At 34.3% G+C, this 13,948-nt stretch overlaps 2 long non-coding RNA genes across 2 annotated transcripts; both read left to right on the top strand.

Annotated features, from left to right (window-relative positions):
* The first annotated feature begins 5,399 nt into the window (after positions 1-5,399).
* Positions 5,400-7,130, top strand: LOC110899829. The gene is made up of 3 exons (XR_002570583.2): positions 5,400-5,800; positions 6,547-6,619; positions 7,084-7,130. It is a non-coding gene; the product is annotated as an uncharacterized LOC110899829 (long non-coding RNA).
* Positions 7,131-10,781: 3,651 nt separating this feature from the next.
* Positions 10,782-13,605, top strand: LOC118479290. Its single transcript, XR_002570584.2, has 3 exons — positions 10,782-12,271; positions 13,022-13,094; positions 13,559-13,605. It is a non-coding gene; the product is annotated as an uncharacterized LOC118479290 (long non-coding RNA).
* The last annotated feature ends 343 nt before the right edge of the window (positions 13,606-13,948 follow it).

The following is a 13,948-nucleotide window of genomic DNA, read 5'->3' as shown; positions in this document are numbered from 1 at the left end:
TAAAATATAGACAACACATACATCAATACCTTCATATTTCTGGCAAAACTACACACATAAAGGGCAGAATCACCTATTGTCCGTCATGAACATGCATGTACACGAAGTTGCGGACGCACTTTCACGTGAAGGGAATGAAGAACGTTTCTGGTATGATTAGAGAAAGAAGAACATGTTTGCATTTTTTATTTAAATTAATTAATAAAATTGTAAAACCTAGCTATAGTCATGATAATACTACAAAATCTTACAAATGACTTATTGAGTTGTATCTTAATATAAAATGACTAAAACACTTATATTAGAGCTCAATGCCTTTTTAGTCCATGTATTTTGAGCCATTTTGCCGGTTTAGTCCAAAAGTTTGAAACATTGTATTTTAGTCGAAATAGTTTTAAACGTTGTCATTTTAGTCCACTGTGTTAACTTCATCCCTTTATTTTGTTAACTAGTAGGGCATTTCGGTCATTTTATATGTAATTCTTAACTAGAAGGGCAGTTCGACCATATAAAATGATGAAATTACCTTTCTAGCTAACATAAAAAAATGGACAGAGTTAAACCAGTGGACTAAAATGGAAACGCTTGAAACTATTTGGACTAAAATGACAACGTTTCAAATATTTGAACTAAACAGGTAAAATAGCACAAACCACAGAGACTAAAATAACATTTAACTCCTTATATTAAGTGAAATATATAACAACTCTAATGATTAGTAAGCTAACTTACATCCCTAATCTCATAAACAACAATATATGTGTAATTTTTTATATTCTGTTTTCGCAAGATATATACATTTTTGGTCGAATCATTCTTTAATGCAAATTTATTAGTTCGTAGTTAACATACTCAATTCCGGGTGGTTGATTACTTTCATCCACAATTCTTTTAACACGTATTCGATTCTCTACAAGGTCACAAATAAAAGGCCCACATACAATTATGTGCACATCCTCATATTTTTTTCCTTTGTGTTAATAAAAAATATAAGTATATATGTGATTTGAATTTTGAAATAGTAACACATAGTGGATTCACTCGCGTGATGCGGCGGGAACTCGTTATGCATCATCAAACAAGTTACGTAGTATTTTGGTATAGAAAATACAAATACCTAAACCGACTCATAACAAAGTTACGAAACCAAAAACCATATAACTAGAAGATACGAAAGCGAATTTAAAAATAGTATAATCAAAAGATAGGATCCTATAAAACTGTGAACTAACACACTTAGTATTTTAATATCTAGTTTGAAAAAGAAAACGAAAATGAAAAATTTAAATTTAACATGTTAATATTAGATGGGCGTGAAAAACACGTAGGAAAAAAAATCGTTTAACAAAGCCATTGTGTGTATAAGTGATTTTCTTGTATTAATTGTATTTGATTGATTACAAAGGGTGTGTGTAAATGATTTTGTTGTATTAATTGTATTTTTTTTGAAAAGTATACTTCATTAAACGAAATCGCCGACCCAAATCGGGCCGACAAAAACAACAACAGAACAACCTACATATTTACAAAAGCACACCACTCCCCCACTCTGTCCCTTTATATTTCGACCTATTCGAAAACAAAAAAACCCAAAGCCTTGACCTCACTCAAAATACAATCAATCTTTATCAGTTTATTTGAAAATTTAAGGCTGTTCCTAGCGCGCCACAGACTTCGGCAAACGATCATGATAATACCTTGAACCGTCTCCTTCTTTTTCTCCGAGGCCCTTAGCTTTGTATGAATATCGAGAAGATCCTTAATGGAAAAAGCGAAGATATTTGGAATCTTACACCAAGAACTGGCTCCGTTCCAGACAATTGAAGCGACAGGGCAAGAGATGAAAAGATGTTCCGAGGTTTCTTCGTCCGAGTTGCACAGAGGGCATGTAGTATCTTTAATATGAATATTCCTTTTTTTAAAGCTTCCCCAGTAGGAATCTTGTCCATTTCCGTACGCCAGGCGTGAATGTTTCATTTAGCGGGAATCCATTTGCACCACTCCATGATGAAATTATTACCAGCCGCTTGATCTGCGTTTAGCAACTGTTTAACAGCCTTCACCGATAAGACACCTATAGAACCTGAACGCCAGAACCATCGATCTTCCCGGTCCAAGACCTGAACGCCGTCCAACATAGCGATCAGCTGCTGAAGGTTATCCGCAGCCCCCGAAGACGCCAACGCTGATCTCCACTCCCAAAACAGCACCGTGTCACTACTTTGTCTCCTAATACGATCCGCAACCTTGCATTTTTTTGGCAGATTCTAATCTAAAAGGATCAGGGAATCTCAGTTTAAGAGGCTCACCGATAATCCACGGGTCGAGTCAAAAGGAAATCTCCTTTCCGTTACCGACAATGCCTCTGACGGGTTTATGTCGGAATCCGTGTTTTTCTCGTCCTTTTCCAGTAAGAACTCAGATCAACACCGACTCTAGACTATTTGTCAAATCTAAAGTCCATTTAGACCCGGTTTCCACCGAATAAAGTCAAAGTTGAAGAATAGACAAAGATACTCAAGTTTTATAGGAAAAAGTATAGTTTTAGCTTAGATTTAGGGTTAAAACGCATGAACTATCTTAGATCCGAGCTAGATCTTGCCAGCGATGATGTCTCATAGTAGTTAGTACAAACCACCATGATGATATCACCTTCAAGAACTCAGTTCTAAGAGATTTCACGGTGAAAAGTGTGATTTCAAGTGAGAATCACGTAGAGAATGATGTGTAGAGCGAGAAAGTACAAGAATCTTGCCTAAAATGTACCGAAATCGATGAGGAAACGAAGAAATGAGAAGATAGCGTGTCTGGTTGAGCAGAGCTGTCATATCACTGAAAATGGTGATGTGACTGGTCTATTTATAATGTGGAGTAAGAGAAGGCAGTGTAACATGGATAGGGTGGTGGCCCGATCGGGTGTTCGTCCGATCGGGTGGTAGTCCGATCGGGTGGTAGTACGATCGGGTGGTAGTCCGATCGGATTGCCACTCTGGCCAACCCAACCTCTTCGCGTTCCCGTCTTTGATTCAAACATTGCGTTGCGTATTATTTGGGTAACAGTACCTAGATTACATCATAAACACAAAAGTTTCATAGATCCTGCCAGTAACCCGACTCTAGTCTCTCGTTCAATCAAGAATCAAGTTTCACGAGTTTAAAGAGTCAAGCACTAAATAAGTTTCAAGAGTCAAGAATCATAGTTTCTCAAATATCAAGTATCAAGAATCAACATAAAGAGTCTAGATTTCATAGTATTAAGAATCAAGTATCTAGTTTAATCATTAAGAATCAAGTGTCTAGATTAAGTATCAAGAGTCAAGTATCTAGATTAAGCATCAAAAATCAAGTATCTAGATTAAGCATCAAGAGTCAAGTATCATAGTGTTAAGCATGAAGATTCACTAAGATTCATACCAAAACTGCCAAAGTATCAACATTACATAACAACAGGGACCAAAATTGACAATTACTAGAAGTTCAGGGACTGTTCTTGCCAAGAGTCAAAAGTTTAGGGACGTTGGGCGTTACACCTCCTTCTCCCTTCTGCGATTTCATATCTACTGATTTGGAAGTTTTGAACTACATTAACATCGATCGACCGTCTATCGAAGAAGATGAACCAGGATGAACATTATAATATATGAAATTCATTTTGAACATGTGAAAAACAATTGAAAAACAAAAGAAAGGTTGTTGATTTCTAAAAACATGCCAAAATAATTGTTTGTGGTTTGTTATAGTGTGTGATATCTGTATCTAACCACATGCGATTTTAAAAAGGTGATATTGTTTGTGGTTTGTTATAGTGTGAGAATTCTGTTTTTAGACACATGCGATTTAAAAAAAGCTGATATTGTTTGTGGTTTGTTATAGTGTGTGAATTCTAATTTTAGACACATGCGATCTAAAAAAATGGGATATTGTTTGTGGTTTCTTATAGTGTGCGAATTCTTTTTCGAATCGCATGCGATTTTAAAAAATGATGCTGATGATTTTATGTAACTATGTCCACATTGATTGAAATGCACAAATAAGAAATTATGAATTGATACTTAAAATAAATATAAATTTACAATTTTATATAAAAAGTGAATTTAATACCGATGTGACTGTAATGTGACTTGTAATGATCACTTTTAACATAAATACTACTTAACTTACCACTCTACCTACATAATAATTTTACTATTTTAATATAAAATACCCAGGGATAACAACCTTCCATATTAAGACACCAAACACAAACACACACACAAAAATGTCTTCTGCAGAACAAATAAAGAACATTGCAATAAAGGAACTATTGTCAACTCGCACGTTGATAGAAATAAGCACCGATATCAACTCTTCTCACTTGATTCTTGATGTGCAGGGGAAGATTCTTGCAAAAATCAAGAAAAATCAAAGCATTTGGGAGAGACTCCTTGAAGAACCACCATCGAGCTTCAGAGACGCCGCATTGGATCACATCAAGGAACAGTCTCTGATGACTTAGCCTTCTCTTTCCTGAGTGATGCTCCAAAGACAGTGAAAGAGAAGATGGAGTTCAGCTCGGCTGAACGTGACAAAATCTTTGCTTCAAGTAACTAGATTTCTCTTTGTCATTTTATAGTCTTTATTTGTGTTAAACAATAACAATAACTTTATGTTTATGTTTTGTATACATCTTTTGAAAAACATATGATGGTTAGTTAATATATAAATCGCATGAATGAAATACATATATATCGCATGTTCCTAATGAATACAAGATAACTCAAATTGCATGTCATCAAATGAAAACACAATCAATATCGCATGTTAAACTACTTATAAACAGATGCATATGAAATCGCATGTTTACATACTAAAATTGCATGTTTGTATAATAAAAACTCGTGTGTATTAAATCGCATGTTTCTCGTGTAAAATCGCATTTACAATTAAAAAAATTTAATCTTCATCCTCTGAAACCTCTTCTTCACTGCCTGTAACATCCGTCAAAATCGACCCGTTTCAAAATTCGACCCGTTTTATAAAAAAAAAACAATAAAAAATTCAAATCCTAAGCTCGAACAAACGGAAATTTTCGCGAAATAAACAATCGTTGAGCGATTTTTTTATCCTAAATTAATTCGTTTATAAATAGGATTACTTATTTAATTAATTAGGAAATTTGTTCTTTTTATTTATTTATTTATTTATTTTTTTTTAAAAAATAAACTAGTTAGTTTTGTTAACTTTCAAAATTGTTTAAGGTCATATAAGTTAACCAAGTTAATTTAACTAGTTAATTGAATCTTTAAACTTAAGGGACTGTTTGTGCATATAACTGAATTAAACCACATGGTTGTTTGGTGCAAAGCTCATGTATTAATTATACGCGTGCTACAGTTAAATTCTTGGAACCTAAAGTTGCCGCCTATAACAGCTTGCATCCAGCCACCTTCCAACCTAACTCCGCTGATTTTTTTCGGTGATTGACATCGTTCCGCGTTTCCGATTTTACAGTCAATCAAGAAGCTGGTCATGATCTTACCTATACTTCACCATTTTAAACCTTCCATAACTTCCCTCCCCCACATCTCGACACCCTCACACTCGCAACACGTTTCGGTATCCTAACACCTCACTTCATTCTGTTCCGACACAAACAACACTCACCGTTCTTTTCGTATTACCCACACGCTCGCCGGAAAGGTCGGAGGCATCGCCGGAGACCGAGAAGACGACCGGAGATACCCTTGTTGGAGACCGCAAGTCGCCGGATAACTCGTATCAACGTCGGAGCCTACGTCAGGATTCACGCCATTTCCGTTCGGTATACATTTCTTTAATCCTTTGTTTCTCGTTCAACCCACTGTTGAGATACTACAATTTCTCAATGATTATAAATTTTCAAACCAACTAAAAGTAGGAAACAATATATCACAGTTTTGTATGTTTCATTTTGTGAAGATGATATGCAAAGTGTGCATAAGGGAATCAAAAAAAAAAAAATCAATCACAAGGATGCGGGTTCGGTCCCGGCCCCTGACTTTCGTCTTTCGCGAAGCATGTTACCGTGTTCTTTTTTTGTGTTATTTAAAAGACAATGAATGAGTGAATTCAATAATCTATATTGAGAAATCCTTTACCAAACATCAGATAGCAGACCCGAGTTCGATTCGGGATTCTCACACATCTGTTTCAATTTTTTTAAGAAACTATTTTTGTATTTAAATTTTAATCAATTTAGTTCAAAATTTGGTTTATATTTAAAAATCAGTTTATGACTTAATTCAATATTCCGATATAAGTAATTACTCTTAAAAGGCACTGTTATGTTTTTTTTTCATCATTCATTTACATATCCAACATCCTTAATAACAAAGACAATTCATAAAAGATTCATTTACATATCCTAATTTTATGATTTATTCTATTTTTCTTTTATACAAAAATATTAATAGAAGATTAGTTTTAGAGTTCTAATTAAAAACGTAGCATAAATGATAACCAATAAACATTAGGACTTCATTTAACCCTCAATTATTAATGAGTTCGTTATGTATTATTTTAATTTAGGATAATCATTTCGTTCTCTTGGTTCCCCAATCTCTACTCGTTCGTTATTACAAGAAATCGCAACGCAACCAATGTGAGTATACTCGAACCCATTTTTACTTTTAACACTTTGGGTGCAACATGTATTCTATATTAAACGCACATGACACTTGAAACTTATTTGAAACTTACTCTATCCATTTAAACATGAAATATGAAACTTGTGAATCTTGAAACTATTTTGTGCTATGTGAACGTTTAATTCTTGTGTGTAGTTCCGCCTTAACAATAGTAGCGCTATAGGGGTAATGCACCTCCCCGTTAGTCTTTGGGGTATTGTTAGGATGAGACATATAACCTCCCGTTAAACTTTGGGAAAGGCACTTTAACGCATTGGAAACTTGGGCTATCACTTGGACTGCGTGAACTAGCATGGCTGAAACTATTTTATTATGTTCATGTTGGATATGAGTTTTTAAACGTTTAAACTATTATGCTATGTATTCAAACTTGTATACTCGCCAGCTTTTGTTGATTTTATTTTAATACATGTTGCAGGTTGATAGACAAGATGATGAAGAAATCAAGTTAGGATGGACTTAGATACTCATTCCAATAATAAACAATGTTTGATGAAATTTGTCTTTATTTGAAACAATGTATTGGAATTTTAATCATTTATGAAATTGGATTTAAATAATATTGTCACATAGTGTTATGATGTCTCTTGCAATCTAGTTTTCGTCTCATCCCGATGTTTCCGCCATCGGTTGGGGTGTGACAGATTGGTATCAGAGCCATAACTATAGGGAATTAGGAAAAGTAGGAATGCTTTAACCTAGTCTATAGTTTTAGAGCTTTATTCTTTTGTTTTACTTGAAACTACTTGCATGCTACCTTATTTGCTCTTATTTATTCTCTTTTGACCTTTTAAGCATATATGTCGCTTATGTGTTAACCCTTGACATGTTATACTTGCTTTATTATATGCTAATACATGTTTTATTATCCCACTCATTATGTGCTATTCTTGATATACTTCATTGTGCTTATATATTTGTTTGTTTATTCGTTTAACATACTCTTTCCCTCATGCATTTTACTCGATTATTCTGAATCTGACAACACTCATATTACACGAACGGGACGAGTTTACCAAAATGGGCGTGAAACCCACAATTTGGTAAACGACTCTCATCTCGCTCGATTCTATTTTTGCACGAAATTCACCATTAAGTTAGGAGTGAAATCCACATCTTAATGGAAATTTCAAATTTAAATTCTAGTGGACCCTCGTCAACGTCTCAAAATTTAATTTGACCCGACGAGTACCAACCACACTTAGGGTACAAAGTCGTCAAGTTAGGGGTGAAACCCGCATCTCGTCGACTAGTCCCACCCCTTGAATTTTCATAAATCCCGCCAAGTCTCGAATTTTCGTTTGAATTGAGACATGTAGTAACTGGAAGGGTGAATACCGTTAACCGACATGTCCGTGAGAGTATTCCACCTATTAGGCCAAAGCATGTTTCTCAAATTCAAAAGACTTTTCGACCACTTTGGTTAGTCAATGTTCCGTTTGGAACCATCCAAGTTTTATTCGAACTTACGCTTTATTATTTTCGACCTTTTGTCACTTTTGAACAATTTTTCGAGATTTCATCTTTGCGCAACATCATACTCTTACTTTTCATACGACTGTACATTATTAGCATGCATGATTTCACGTAATATTATTTACCTTTTTTTTAACAACGAACTGAGACATATCATCGAGATAGGAGTGATTTCCTTAACTTGATGATTAACTTCTTTTCTCATCTTACAACGACATCATCAACGGATTTAGGGTGATTCCCTTATCTAGGTGACCGTTACCGATACTTTCTTTTAATAGACTATGTTATGTAAACACGATCCTTTATACATCTAAATCGATTATCGTTAGTCAAATCCCTAATTATTTCAAAATGCATTGTTTATATGAATGGACTTCTTATCCTAAAATCTATATTTTCATATAGCTTACACACATGAATTTTTTTTTTACTTTTCCGTAGACACTTGTTTCTCGACATTCAGAATTTCACGAAATACTACCCGTCAACTTAGTCGGTCTAACAAAACCATTGCCCACGAATTTTGTATTCAACATAACTATTAGAACAAGCTCATCACATGTCATTAAACTAGATACTTTCTATTTTTAATTGAGAATCAAATCAACTTTTTCGCACACACCTATAAAATATTACCAGTATTATTTAAGCATTTACTAAAACTCCTTTCAAAACCAATAAAACATTTTTTTTTACATTCACTAAGCTCGTATACTAAATCCCTTTTTCTAAGGATCAACTTTTTCTCAAGAATCTATAAACTTCAAAACTTTCTAATATAAAAGTTACTTAAAACGATGCAAGCTTGTTAATCACAAGAACTTTTCAAAACCTCGCTCGATACGCCAATTAAATTCAAAAACACGTGGGCACGGAAACTTCATAAGGACTGACAAATTTTCAACTATGTAAATTCTTTTAAAACCATAGTAGCATTCCCATACTTTTACGAAGTACTATTTGCATAAATAGTGGATGATTTATACTCTCTTTACATTCATAAACTAGATTCTACATTTCATAACAACCCAACCTGTTTTGATTCAATAAACTCCATGTTTCGCTCACAACAATGCATTATGTTACACTTATGTTCCAATTATTATTCTTATTCATACAATTATACGTCTACACTTATATTCGCATTTATGCATTTACGTTACACTTAGCATATTCATACGATACACGCTCATACTTATATTTGTCAAATATGCATGAACGTATACACTTATATTCATACACCTACACCTTATTCATACTTATACATATATATATATATATATATATATATATATATATATTTACACTTACATTTATGATCCCACATTTTAATCATGCTCATACACCTGTGTTTACTCTTATACTCATATTCATGTTTATACTTGTACAGCCTACACTTTCATTTATAGCTGTACTCATACACGTATATTTACCCGTATACATTCACACTCACCTCTATACTCACGCAATTTACGTGATACTTACATTCATATTCATACACCTATGTTTTACTATAATCATATACACATTCATACGTATGCAATTTGCGTATACGCTTATACCGCTATGTTTATACTTGTATTTATATTCAGACACATTCTCACGTCTTTTATGATCCTCGTATTTATATACTCATAATTACCACGACACGTTTCGTGTCTATACTTTGACTCATATTTACACACGTACTCCCCACAATACGCTCATATGCTTACACTTGTACTCATATTTATACTCATACTCGCAACAACATACTTGTACTTGTACTTATACAATCACGTTTACACTCATATATATATATATACTCATACATTTCATTCGTATTTAAACACTCATGTTTTACACTTAATTTTCACATTTACATCCATACTCATGCATCTTATGTTTATACTCATATTTATACTCGTATTCACACTCGTAACCGTGTTTATACCCTTATTTATACGATTTATGTTATTTTCGTACTCGCATTTATACTCCCGTTTATACGATTTACGTTATATTCGTACTCGCATTTATACTCACGTTTATAAGATTTCTGTTATACTCGTACTTTTGTTTGTACTCTCATTTATACGAATTGTGTCTATACTCACGTCATTCGTTTGTGCTCAAATTGTGCTCACATTTATGCTCATTTTTAATACACGTTATGCTTATACTTTTACTCATACTCCTGGCATGTGTTTTGTGTTTATGCTCACGTGCGCGTTCAAGTTTAAACTTATACTAAGCTCATGCTTTTATTCATACTCAAAATTTATACACTTGCACCTGTACGCGAGCGAAATCCGAGGGATTCGCTTACGTAGGTTTTATACTATTTGAAACGTAAACATGCTTATATGCTACATTTCTATACTCACGCATCCTTGTTTTCAAAATTTATGTATACCTTGAGTCATACGTAACTAGTACAAGCTATGCGGATCATGCGACGGTTAATATAATCACGGGTGCACACGGGATTATAGTGATGGGCGTATGAGAAACCATAGAGTGTACTACTGCGTATGGTAAGACACGGGATGTAACATGACACCGAATACGAAACGGACGTAACGTGGCCAAAACATGGTGGATACGCCGTTGGTACTTCCTATATATAAATGTTTTCACTATGTTACCAAACTTTCATAACACGTGCCATGAGAAATTCAGTGTTTTGCAGACCGTTTGACCTAATACAACCTTTAAACAACTCACAAACGCATTATATCTGATTATCCACGACGAGACTTCATTCTTAATACATCACCTTTGTCTATCCGAAACTTATACCATTCTTATACTTGCATTCGTTTATTAAAAGTCAATCGTTCACTTTTATACTCCTATTATTCTCCATTATTCTTTTTTCTTTTATACGAACCCCATTCGCGATCAAGTATCATCTATGATCTCTTTTGAATCTTTAGATGTCATCTTTTCAAAAGTTTTCCTCTTAGATTTCGAGGACGAAATCTCCTAAAGTAGGGGAGACTGTAACATCTGTCAAAATCAACCCGTTTCAAAATTCGACCCGTTTTATAAAAAAAAAACAATAAAAAATTCAAATCCTAAGCTCGAACAAACGGAAATTTTCGCGAAATAAACAATCGTTGAGCGATTTTTTTATCCTAAATTAATTCGTTTATAAGTAGGATTACTTATTTAATTAATTAGGAAATTTGTTCTTTTTATTTATTTATTTATTTATTTATTTTAAAAATAAACTAGTTAGTTTTGTTAAGTTTCAAAATTGTTTAAGGTCATATAAGTTAACCAAGTTAATTTAACTAGTTAATTGAATCTTTAAACTTAAGGGACTGTTTGTGCATATAACTGAATTAAACCACATGGTTGTTTGGTGCAAAGCTCATGTATTAATTATACGCGTGCTACAGTCAAATTCTTGGAACCTAAAGTTGCCGCCTATAAGGCCACACGGGGTGGTTCACTAGTGATGGGTTCTAGTGATGGGAGCACCCAATCAAATCATGCCATGTCAGCACCCAATATTCTAGTGATAGTGATAGAAATGTAGTGGGGGTGGTATCACTAGTGATGGGGATTCCAATGTACAAGTATTAATGCACAATGTACAAGTCATACCCTATCAAAACTCAAAGTTTAACGCGTTATGTGCAGCACGCGTTGATGTTTCCACGCGTTATAGAAACACCGGCGGCGGTGTTCCGTTCCACTTCAACGAGTGATGAAAACTCATCACGCTCCCGCCCCGGGTTACCTAACAGCTTGCATCCAGCCACCTTCCAACTTAACTCCACTGATTTTTTTCGGTGATTGACATCGTTCCGCGTTTCCGATTTTACAGTCAATCAAGAAGCTGGTCATGATCTTACCTATACTTCACCATTTTAAACCTTCCATAACTTCCCTCCCCCACATCTCGACACCCTCACACTCGCAACACGTTTCGGTATCCTAACACCTCACTTCATTCTGTTCCGACACAAACAACACTCACCGTTCTTTTCGTATTACCCACACGCTCGCCGGAAAGGTCGGAGGCATCGCCGGAGACCGAGAAGACGACCGGAGATACCCTTGTTGGAGACCGCAAGTCGCCGGATAACTCGTATCAACGTCGGAGCCTACGTCAGGATTCACGCCATTTCCGTTCGGTATACATTTCTTTAATCCTTTGTTTCTCGTTCAACCCACTGTTGAGATACTACAATTTCTCAATGATTATAAATTTTCAAACCAACTAAAAGTAGGAAACAATATATCACAGTTTTGTATGTTTCATTTTGTGAAGATGATATGCAAAGTGTGCATAAGGGAATCAAAAAAAAAAAAAATCAATCACAAGGATGCGGGTTCGGTCCCGGCCCCTGACTTTCGTCTTTCGCGAAGCATGTTACCGTGTTCTTTTTTTGTGTTATTTAAAAGACAATGAATGAGTGAATTCAATAATCTATATTGAGAAATCCTTTACCAAACATCAGATAGCAGACCCGAGTTCGATTCGGGATTCTCACACATCTGTTTCAATTTTTTTTAAGAAACTATTTTTGTATTTAAATTTTAATCAATTTAGTTTCAAAATTTGGTTTATATTTAAAAATCAGTTTATGACTTAATTCAATTTTCCGATATAAGTAATTACTCTTAAAAGGCACTGTTATGTTTTTTTTTTCATCATTCATTTACATATCCAACATCCTTAATAACAAAGACAATTCATAAAAGATTCATTTACATATCCTAATTTTATGATTTATTCTATTTTTCTTTTATACAAAAATATTAATAGAAGATTAGTTTTAGAGTTCTAATTAAAAACGTAGCATAAATGATAACCAATAAACATTAGGACTTCATTTAACCCTCAATTATTAATGAGTTCATTATGTATTATTTTAATTTAGGATAATCATTTCGTTCTCTTGGTTCCCCAATCTCTACTCGTTCGTTATTACAAGAAATCGCAACGCAACCAATGTGAGTATACTCGAACCCATTTTTACTTTTAACACTTTGGGTGCAACATGTATTCTATATTAAACGCACATGACACTTGAAACTTATTTGAAACTTACTCTATCCATTTAAACATGAAACATGAAACTTGTGAATCTTGAAACTATTTTGTGCTATGTGAACGTTTAATTCTTGTGTGTAGTTCCGCCTTAACAATAGTAGCGCTATAGGGGTAATGCACCTCCCCGTTAGTCTTTGGGGTATTGTTAGGATGAGACATATAACCTCCCGTTAAACTTTGGGAAAGGCACTTTAACGCATTGGAAACTTGGGCTATCACTTGGACTGCGTGAACAAGCATGGCTGAAACTATTTTATTATGTTCATGTTGGATATGAGTTTTTAAACGTTTAAACTATTATGCTATGTATTCAAACTTGTATACTCGCCAGCTTTTGTTGATTTTATTTTAATACATGTTGCAGGTTGATAGACAAGATGATGAAGAAATCAAGTTAGGATGGACTTAGATACTCATTCCAATAATAAACAATGTTTGATGAAATTTGTCTTTATTTGAAACAATGTATTGGAATTTTAATCATTTATGAAATTGGATTTAAATAATATTGTCACATAGTGTTATGATGTCTCTTGCAATCTAGTTTTCGTCTCATCCCGATGTTTCCGCCATCGGTTTGGGTGTGACATTGCCATCCTCACTCCCTCCACTGTAATCTTCGAACTCATCTTCCTCTTCATCGTATTCGACCTCGTTGAATTTGTGCCTGGGATCTTTTTCAATCTGGACTCCCTTTATTTTGTTTTGTTGTTTGTCATTTAGTATCTTGAAAGTATGAATATCATGACGTTTT

This window comes from Helianthus annuus, chromosome 13 (assembly GCF_002127325.2).
Source record: "Helianthus annuus cultivar XRQ/B chromosome 13, HanXRQr2.0-SUNRISE, whole genome shotgun sequence".
NCBI lineage: Eukaryota > Viridiplantae > Streptophyta > Magnoliopsida > Asterales > Asteraceae > Helianthus > Helianthus annuus.
Note: the sequence above shows the minus strand (reverse complement) of the source record. Positions and strands in the feature narration are given on the sequence as shown.